At 31.5% G+C, this 11,495-nt stretch overlaps 2 long non-coding RNA genes across 2 annotated transcripts; both read right to left on the bottom strand.

Moving 5' to 3' along the window:
- Window positions 1-1,520: 1,520 nt before the first annotated feature.
- LOC149494157 (uncharacterized) lies at window positions 1,521-4,283 on the bottom strand. The gene is made up of 2 exons (XR_016322028.1): window positions 3,895-4,283; window positions 1,521-1,699 (listed from the first exon to the last, which is right to left on the bottom strand). It is a non-coding gene; the product is annotated as an uncharacterized LOC149494157 (long non-coding RNA).
- A 3,659-nt stretch (window positions 4,284-7,942) lies between these two features.
- LOC149494156 (uncharacterized) lies at window positions 7,943-10,526 on the bottom strand. Its single transcript, XR_016322039.1, has 2 exons — window positions 10,316-10,526; window positions 7,943-8,121 (listed from the first exon to the last, which is right to left on the bottom strand). It is a non-coding gene; the product is annotated as an uncharacterized LOC149494156 (long non-coding RNA).
- Between the last annotated feature and the right edge of the window lie 969 nt (window positions 10,527-11,495).

Raw genomic sequence — 11,495 nt, 5'->3', positions numbered from 1 at the left:
GAGGAGGGACATGACCCCACTCCTTAAGATCAGTCAAAGAAAAGCATGAGTAGCGAGCAAATGCGCCACTTGGTTAGCTGATCTTTTAGTAAACACATAAGAGCTAAAACACAGCTCTTTTAACATAGCCTTACAATCAGAGATTATAGAACCAAAATAAGATAACTCAATTTGAAAGCGGTTCAAGGCTTGAATAAGCAAAAGGGAATCAGATTCCAACACCACCCCTTGTAGCCCTTTACATTTGCCTCTGTCAAAGCTTCTCGAAATGAGAGAGCTTCAGTAACAAATGGATCATGACCACCATACAAGCATACCTAACATGCAATCATCATCTGCCCTTGCTCGTCTCTTAGGACCCATCTAGCTCCCACTAAACCAGAAGATAAGTGCAATGCAATGTCGATGTTGCATTTTAGGAGACCATAAGGGGGTCTAACCCAACTGCAGAACTCGAGTCCTGATTTGCTGCAGTAGATTATATCTTCAGTTGAGCTTGTTGCCACCTGTAGAACCATGAGAAAGCCATTACAAGACATTAGGGAGCCGCAACATCTTTCCCATTCCAAATTAAATCATTTTGTGCTGCTAAATAGCCCAAAAAAATAATGCAACAAGTTTGAATATCTATTTGGGTGTGGTTTTGGAAGAGATTGGCTAGCCATCCTCTTATGTCTGTTTGCTGGTGCTAATCATATGCATTAAGAGCTCCTTAAAAGGTCTGACTCCAACACTTTCTTGAATAAGTGCACTCAATGAGAGCATGGGTCAGTGATTTAGGTCCACTGCCACAAGTTTGATAGGAGTTACCTATATCCATTCCACGGGCAATGAGTAAATTTTTATGTGGAATGAAGCCATTAAAGATCCTCCATATCAGATTCTTGATCTTTGGTGGCAAGTTGAGAAGCCACATTATCCCAAAATGCTTCCAAATTTGTGATGAAAGAAATGGATTGTCAGACCTGTAGGCACTTCTAACCGAATATACACCATTTTTCTCACACATCCTGTAACACCCGCCACCCAATCCCGAGAGACTCGACGGCAGATGCCACATTCGGTGCCGGAGACACCGTCTTAACTTAACATATAAATCGTAAAACTAAAATTTTACATTAGAAGTAATTGGGTATTCACAAGTTTCATAAGTATATTATTTTTTTTTTATAATAGAAATGTCATTTCATTTTCTTATCTTTTTTTTTTTAATATATATATACATTGGGAACAATCCTACAAAAATATTGTAAGAATATCCCTTTAAAAACTGAGCTCGCCAAACATGTGAATAAAAAATACTCCCAATGAAACTCCAAATGTCCAACATCTCCAAATAATTATTATAACACAACAACACTTTTATGTTTTCATAACTAAATAAATCCTCAATAGTATTTTCGATTCATCAATTACTTGCATTCATTATAGATATCAAGTCTTAATGAAGTAATCATATCAACTGACTTAAAATATTTCATATTCACTCATTTAATAAATCCTATGCTTATCTCCAAATATATAAACCAAAATAATTTATTATTACATATAATTCAAATAACATAATCTCCAAAAAAAATGTAATAATTATACATGCCATAATTCTTAAGTACATAAATCTCAATCGACTACTACCAAATTAGTGACTTCTGCTTTGATAAGATGCTTCTACTCTTCAAGTAGCATCCACATCTTCAACCTACGCGTGATAAAAATCGACGCGCTGAGTATAAAACTCAGTGGTGCTCATAATTCACATACTTACCAAAATTGCGATGGCAACTTACTTAAAACACAAATTTCGTAAAATCATTTATAATCATAAAATCTCAAATATTAACATGCATTTACATTTATAGCAAAAGAAATATCAAATAAACTATGAATTAACAACATGAAGAATTTAATTCTTTCAACTCATAAATTCATTACTTGCACATTTATTATACCAATACATATACTATTTATTTTTAAAACCTTGTACCGGAATATCATGCTTTGAAAATTCATTTGATAACATAATCATTAATTTCCAAAGTAAAGTTTACTAAAATAATATGATCTCATTCGTTTAATTCAACTACTTTGAAAACAATAAGACGATTATAAATACAACTATGTCTTCATTCTTTTATAGCAACAATAAAATGTTATTTTTCGTTAAGGCTCATACTCATGCAGAATGAACATAAGCAGATTTGATCGTGGCCTATGTTAGCGCCACCCCCATCACATACTCGTGGCCTATGAAAGCACCACCCCCATCACACAACCGTGGCCTATGAAAGCACCACCGTGGCCTATGAAAGCACCACCCCCATCACACAAATAAGCGCGTCCGCCTATTTATAAGGGCTGATAACCCTAGCATATGATCATAGCTTCACAATAACAAAATCAATCTCATCATACCACGTTTCAATCATGCATAGTAGAGCCCAAATCAAAATCATTCTTGCACAAAAGCAATAATTCTTAATCAAAAACAATAATTCTTAATCAAAAACACTTCATTACTTAATACCCATCACTTCAAAATTTCTCAACTTACAACTTACACAAATTACCACATTCTTTTTAAGATAGTATATATATACAAAGCACTTACACCTTAAATACCCATTTCTTTGTTAAAACTCTAAACATATAAAAGTTATCAAATAATCATACTTATGTCATATATATAATAATTATGTAAGCTTTACTACACTAAGGTGGTACCAAGGGGAGGAATTTCCTTCTCCAATCACGCATGCTAACATAACTCTTATGCACAAAAGTATCCATTTCAACCCTCATCATGCATTATCTAAATCAATTCCACACCTTTCCAATTTATATCCATTTAATGATATCCACAACAACCCTTCTCACACTTATGTTTTATTTTTGTCAAATAAATTCTAAAACATACAAATAATCAAGAGCACTTCATCACACATGATTTATACATACTTTTATCCAAATAACCCTTTGATTTAGGACATAGAAAATTTCCAGCATTAATATCACCTTGACCTTTTCTGGGTTTTTAGGACATAACTTGAGTTATAGATTTCCAAATTAAGTGAAGTTTGATTCATTAGAAAGCTAAGACAAAATTCTACAAATGTTATCAAGGGACAACAGCCCAGATCAATCTGTAATATGGTGAAAAAAGGCTAGGAACACAGACCAATAGTCCAGACCTGATTCAGCAGCACTAATTCCAATGTTTATCCAATTCCTACTTATCCAGACACTCAAATCAAACCAATCCAAAACCAGAGAAGTCTCAAGACACAGGGAAACAACTCTCATGAAGAACTCAGAATATAATCTTATCATTATAGTGGTCAAAATGGGCACTCAATTCAGTGATGCATGTAGCCCGTCATAACAGAGTCAGTTTGGGTTTTTCAGCCATAAGTTGAACTATATATATCCAAATTGGACACAAGAGGATGGGTTGGAAAGCTAAGAAGTAGACCTATAACTTTCATGAAGGACTCAGACACAAAGGAAAACTCGAAAGGATCAAAAAATAGTCCTTAATCTCACTCAATAACATTTTTCCCAATTTCAGCTTACTTAAATCATATACAAGGTAGGGATTTCTACCACATATTTCATACTCATCATACATCATCTTAAGAGCATAAACCAACAAAGAGAACAAGAAATCTTAAGGCCTTTTTCATCAATAGGTTCTGCCACTTTTGGAAGATGAAGAAGAAAATGTTTTCCTCATCAATTCTACATATAAACATGCTTAGAAATCTCCCAAGAACACATTTATACCACCAAAATTCAATAATCAAATCATTTCATATAAAATTCCCAATTTTCACAAAATAGTAGAAACTTCACAAAATCAAAAATTTAAACAAGGTAGGAGGATTTATGAACACTTACTTTAAAACAAGCCTTAGCAAGCTTAGATTAAAGCATTCTAAGCTCCAACTTTGCCTTTACTCCTTGGTAGAGGTTTCCTAAGCCTTTGGCTTTCCAAGTTTCTTGAAAATAATCACCACAAATCACTTCTCAAGCTTTAAACTCTAGGATTGATTCCTTAAATCAAGTTAAATGGGTTGAATTTGATGGATTTAGCTAAGGATGAAGTTGAAGAAAAACAAAGAGAAGAAGAAGAAGAAGGAGATAGCCAACGCCAAAGAGAAGAAGAAGGAGAGAAAGTGGTTGCTCAAATTATTGAGCACAAGGGTATTTTAGTCTTTTCTCAACATTGGATGGCTAGGATTGAGTCAATCTAATCTAATGGCTACAAATATTCTCCCAATTAAATTCCTTCAAAATATTATTTAACACAATAAAATCCTCAACTTTACTCCATAAAAATAATTCATCTAATTTTCTTAATTAATATAACACCATTTTAAATTTACTCCATACAAATATTGCCTCTAATTTTCCTTACTTAATATCACACCTTAATTAACTATTCACAAATTTTCTAAATTCTCTAAAAATATTTATTACTTACTTTCTACCCATAAAAATAATGTATACATACTCCAAAAATATTATAGAAAATATTAAACATACATAGTAATTTTTCTGGACCAAAATAATATTTATTCCCGGACCGATGATACTATTCACAGACCGGTAACTTACTATTTTAGACACAGAAAAATGGGGCGTTACAGTTCTACCCCCCTTAAAGAATTTCGTCCTCGAAATTCACTTGAATTAAATAATTACAAATCTCATAATATTTTTCCGACTTCATTTATTCTTCCTTAATCTGCTAGCACTTTAATCTGTACTATCCTCTTTAATTCTCTTACAAGAAAACTCCATAAACATCTCTTATTCTATCTAACACTCAATCCAATGACCTATATAACTCCCATACCAAACATTTCATCATATAAGATACATATCAAGGTATATCATTAAATATCATATTCGAAGATTTGCATCAAGTCAATTCTCATAAAGCATGATGAGATTATATGAACATATACTGAGATCATATAGCTTATTCTCATAACAGTATTCTCCTGAGATCATATAGCTTATTATTATAACAGTTTTAATAACTTAATTGCTGCATGATACTTAATCTCAAACACTGTCATGCATATATACATCATGCATACTTGCAAGTTCAACTCAAGAGAAAATAATAATAATAATAATAATACCAAAGTTCCAAATCTCAATACATAAAAATATTTATACACCATCACCAAGTTATGCAAACCATGCAATGTGCCATATAGACTATCTCAACTTAACCATTTATCCATAACGATTTGGTAGTTCCATCCAAATAGAATTCACTAAGTCATAGCAATTCCACCCTTTTTTTTTTTTAATCATAGATATCTCACAAAAATCCATAAATCATCCATGACTTGTACATACTTCTATTAACTATTAACCAATCTTTTCTATCGTCACAATGATCACTTATAAACTCTTACTCATTTTGGCTTCGAATTTATTCTCATATAAGCATAGTGAGATCAACACGAACCACAAATTTTTTTTTTTTTTATATATATATGTTCATGAAATCTCAAAAATATAGAAATTATTACTTCTATACTCTGATGTATCATTCCTTCTATTTCCATCAACTCTGAATAACCAATGATTCCTAATTTGCCAAAAAAAACTCTACATATTGACTCTCATTCCATTTAAATTATACTAATTCATACTCGTTCGCATTTCTGTAATTGATTCTTTTCTTAATATTCATACAATAACATGACTAGATCCATTCGTACTTATTTAATTCATTGGTATAACATCAATTTACTAGTTGGACAACTATTCCGCCATGTCCGATGTCATTCATCAACTCACTTAACCATCATGGTCCAATATTTATATAATATAATTATCTTGATTTCTTTATAGAAGTTATTTACTTTTTCTCGGAGCATTGAATCTCTCATTTAAACAACAGTCCTTATTTATAACATCCAAATACTTTAAACATCAAAAGACTAAATCTTGTTGAATGGAATTCATACTTATACCATATCAAACCATAAGGTGCCACAATTCATACAAGATCCACTACTAGGCACATAAAGATTAAAGTAATTTATTTCTTACCAAAAAGCACAATTCACTTTTCTTCTAACCATAGTAATTCATATTATTCCTGATGTTCATACATCTGAAAAATAGCTGATGAATACCACAATATACTTTACTCCATCAAGTAGTAATTATTTTTCATAAATAAAAATCACTTCTGATAATGGCTTTAAATAATGTTTCATTCACCAATAGTATTTCTTATGAAAAAAAATACTTATCACCCCTTATTATAGCAAATCACCTCAAGTCATTCATCATTTAAACCTTATAAATATCATTTATGTAAATACACCAATTAATATACATATTCTTTCCAGAAAAAAAAAATTATCTATCTCAATAGTCATAATAACTTCTACTAACCAAAATCATGTAAACTTCATCAATTGCATATATTAAAATCGATACTCTAAGTAGATTCTATTGTCCTTAAATCCAAATCATTTACTTCTCTTATTAGATCATACTAGCAACTCATTCACAACATACGCCTTCCTTAGGCACATATACATACATTCATGCATTTTATGAATGCATTTCACATTCAACAAATATTTAACTTCAACTTAATATTTATAATCTTAACAGGCATAACTTAATATATCTTCTTGTGCACACAACCATACAAGTTCACACTTCATCTTACATACTTATATTATATATAAATGTTATTTTCATGTTTAATTCGTAAACCAATATACTTCATAGCCCATAAATCTGTATAAGTGAATTCATTTTCATTTATAAAATAATCTTTTCATTTATCAAAACTTTATAAAACCGCACTTGAAAATTTACTTAAATTAAATTTTTTTTTATATCCACAGTATTCAATAGAAGGGAAAATTCCTCATAACAAAATCATTTACATAAGCACCATTATAAAAAAAAATATGCTTCTTATGGATTCAAAATTGACAAACCTTTTCACAAGTCACTCATGCTATCAATAGCATGGATACAAATCAATTTCGAAATTAAAATTCATATCTTCACAAGTCAAATCTCAAATATACTTCTAACACTTGGAACTCATATCAATTCAAGAAAAGAACATCAATCCTTAACGCCTTAATACTATCTTATCTCCAATAACCACCACATCGAATCTCTATCCCTTATTCTCTAAGAATTCCTCCAAGAATCATTCATTCACATGGTCCAAAAGGATATAACCATTAATCATCAGTAGGAACCTCAATAACATACTCCGCTTACCACAACACCATTCTCCAATAGCTGGTTGTTTCCAATTCAAACCAATATGGCATATATTAACTTAAATTACTCATACTCTCACTTCAACATAGATAAATTCCTACACAATACACATAGTCCTAGAATCGCCTAAACCAGGCTCTGATACCACTAAATGTAACACCCGCCACCCAATCCCGAGAGACTCGACGGCAGATGCCACATTCGGTGCCGGAGACACCGTCTTAACTTAACATATAAATCGTAAAACTAAAATTTTACATTAGAAGTAATTGGGTATTCACAAGTTTCATAAGTATATTATTTTTTTTTTATAATAGAAATGTCATTTCATTTTCTTATCTTTTTTTTTTTAATATATATATACATTGGGAACAATCCTACAAAAATATTGTAAGAATATCCCTTTAAAAACTGAGCTCGCCAAACATGTGAATAAAAAATACTCCCAATGAAACTCCAAATGTCCAACATCTCCAAATAATTATTATAACACAACAACACTTTTATGTTTTCATAACTAAATAAATCCTCAATAGTATTTTCGATTCATCAATTACTTGCATTCATTATAGATATCAAGTCTTAATGAAGTAATCATATCAACTGACTTAAAATATTTCATATTCACTCATTTAATAAATCCTATGCTTATCTCCAAATATATAAACCAAAATAATTTATTATTACATATAATTCAAATAACATAATCTCCAAAAAAAATGTAATAATTATACATGCCATAATTCTTAAGTACATAAATCTCAATCGACTACTACCAAATTAGTGACTTCTGCTTTGATAAGATGCTTCTACTCTTCAAGTAGCATCCACATCTTCAACCTACGCGTGATAAAAATCGACGCGCTGAGTATAAAACTCAGTGGTGCTCATAATTCACATACTTACCAAAATTGCGATGGCAACTTACTTAAAACACAAATTTCGTAAAATCATTTATAATCATAAAATCTCAAATATTAACATGCATTTACATTTATAGCAAAAGAAATATCAAATAAACTATGAATTAACAACATGAAGAATTTAATTCTTTCAACTCATAAATTCATTACTTGCACATTTATTATACCAATACATATACTATTTATTTTTAAAACCTTGTACCGGAATATCATGCTTTGAAAATTCATTTGATAACATAATCATTAATTTCCAAAGTAAAGTTTACTAAAATAATATGATCTCATTCGTTTAATTCAACTACTTTGAAAACAATAAGACGATTATAAATACAACTATGTCTTCATTCTTTTATAGCAACAATAAAATGTTATTTTTCGTTAAGGCTCATACTCATGCAGAATGAACATAAGCAGATTTGATCGTGGCCTATGTTAGCGCCACCCCCATCACATACTCGTGGCCTATGAAAGCACCACCCCCATCACACAACCGTGGCCTATGAAAGCACCACCGTGGCCTATGAAAGCACCACCCCCATCACACAAATAAGCGCGTCCGCCTATTTATAAGGGCTGATAACCCTAGCATATGATCATAGCTTCACAATAACAAAATCAATCTCATCATACCACGTTTCAATCATGCATAGTAGAGCCCAAATCAAAATCATTCTTGCACAAAAGCAATAATTCTTAATCAAAAACAATAATTCTTAATCAAAAACACTTCATTACTTAATACCCATCACTTCAAATTTCTCAACTTACAACTTACACAAATTACCACATTCTTTTTAAGATAGTATATATATACAAAGCACTTACACCTTAAATACCCATTTCTTTGTTAAAACTCTAAACATATAAAAGTTATCAAATAATCATACTTATGTCATATATATAATAATTATGTAAGCTTTACTACACTAAGGTGGTACCAAGGGGAGGAATTTCCTTCTCCAATCACGCATGCTAACATAACTCTTATGCACAAAAGTATCCATTTCAACCCTCATCATGCATTATCTAAATCAATTCCACACCTTTCCAATTTATATCCATTTAATGATATCCACAACAACCCTTCTCACACTTATGTTTTATTTTTGTCAAATAAATTCTAAAACATACAAATAATCAAGAGCACTTCATCACACATGATTTATACATACTTTTATCCAAATAACCCTTTGATTTAGGACATAGAAAATTTCCAGCATTAATATCACCTTGACCTTTTCTGGGTTTTTAGGACATAACTTGAGTTATAGATTTCCAAATTAAGTGAAGTTTGATTCATTAGAAAGCTAAGACAAAATTCTACAAATGTTATCAAGGGACAACAGCCCAGATCAATCTGTAATATGGTGAAAAAAGGCTAGGAACACAGACCAATAGTCCAGACCTGATTCAGCAGCACTAATTCCAATGTTTATCCAATTCCTACTTATCCAGACACTCAAATCAAACCAATCCAAAACCAGAGAAGTCTCAAGACACAGGGAAACAACTCTCATGAAGAACTCAGAATATAATCTTATCATTATAGTGGTCAAAATGGGCACTCAATTCAGTGATGCATGTAGCCCGTCATAACAGAGTCAGTTTGGGTTTTTCAGCCATAAGTTGAACTATATATATCCAAATTGGACACAAGAGGATGGGTTGGAAAGCTAAGAAGTAGACCTATAACTTTCATGAAGGACTCAGACACAAAGGAAAACTCGAAAGGATCAAAAAATAGTCCTTAATCTCACTCAATAACATTTTTCCCAATTTCAGCTTACTTAAATCATATACAAGGTAGGGATTTCTACCACATATTTCATACTCATCATACATCATCTTAAGAGCATAAACCAACAAAGAGAACAAGAAATCTTAAGGCCTTTTTCATCAATAGGTTCTGCCACTTTTGGAAGATGAAGAAGAAAATGTTTTCCTCATCAATTCTACATATAAACATGCTTAGAAATCTCCCAAGAACACATTTATACCACCAAAATTCAATAATCAAATCATTTCATATAAAATTCCCAATTTTCACAAAATAGTAGAAACTTCACAAAATCAAAAATTTAAACAAGGTAGGAGGATTTATGAACACTTACTTTAAAACAAGCCTTAGCAAGCTTAGATTAAAGCATTCTAAGCTCCAACTTTGCCTTTACTCCTTGGTAGAGGTTTCCTAAGCCTTTGGCTTTCCAAGTTTCTTGAAAATAATCACCACAAATCACTTCTCAAGCTTTAAACTCTAGGATTGATTCCTTAAATCAAGTTAAATGGGTTGAATTTGATGGATTTAGCTAAGGATGAAGTTGAAGAAAACAAAGAGAAGAAGAAGAAGAAGGAGATAGCCAACGCCAAGAGAAGAAGAAGGAGAGAAAGTGGTTTGCTCAAATTATTGAGCACAAGGGTATTTTAGTCTTTTCTCAACATTGGATGGCTAGGATTGAGTCAATCTAATCTAATGGCTACAATATTCTCCCAATTAAATTCCTTCAAAATATTATTTAACACAATAAAATCCTCAACTTTACTCCATAAAAATAATTCATCTAATTTTCTTAATTAATATAACACCATTTTAAATTTACTCCATACAAATATTGCCTCTAATTTTCCTTACTTAATATCACACCTTAATTAACTATTCACAAATTTTCTAAATTCTCTAAAAATATGTATTACTTACTTTCTACCCATAAAAATAATGTATACATACTCCAAAAATATTATAGAAAATATTAAACATACATAGTAATTTTTCTGGACCAAAATAATATTTATTCCCGGACCGATGATACTATTCACAGACCGGTAACTTACTATTTTAGACACAGAAAATGGGGCGTTACAATTAAACTCCCTAAGGCACCTGAAACTTAACCCACCGTCTTCTTTTCTCTTTGCTAATTTCTGCCATGAAGTCTAGTTAATGCCACTATCTACAGAGGATTTCCACCATAACCTGTTCATAGCTTGTTCAATTGTATTCACAATGCCCAACGGCAAGAGAAACACTTGCATAAGATAATTAGGAACGGCTTGTACAACTGTTTTCAATAAAATACCTTCCCAGCTCGACTCAACATCTTCCTCTTCCATCCACTGATTCTGCCCATTACCTTATCCAACAAATAATTAAAAACTTCTCTTCGATTCTGGCCCACAACCGTTGGCAACCCAAGATACTTCTGAAAACCGGAAACCTGCTTCACTTGTAGCTCTGCAATTATTGCTTCTTGCATGTCTACTGGAGTATTTTTAGTAATAAATACTTCAAATTTT

Source organism: Jatropha curcas, chromosome 8, assembly GCF_041381405.1.
Source record: "Jatropha curcas cultivar XTBG-Jc1 chromosome 8, XTBG_Jcur_1.0, whole genome shotgun sequence".
Taxonomy (NCBI): Eukaryota; Viridiplantae; Streptophyta; class Magnoliopsida; order Malpighiales; family Euphorbiaceae; genus Jatropha; species Jatropha curcas.
Note: the sequence above shows the minus strand (reverse complement) of the source record. Positions and strands in the feature narration are given on the sequence as shown.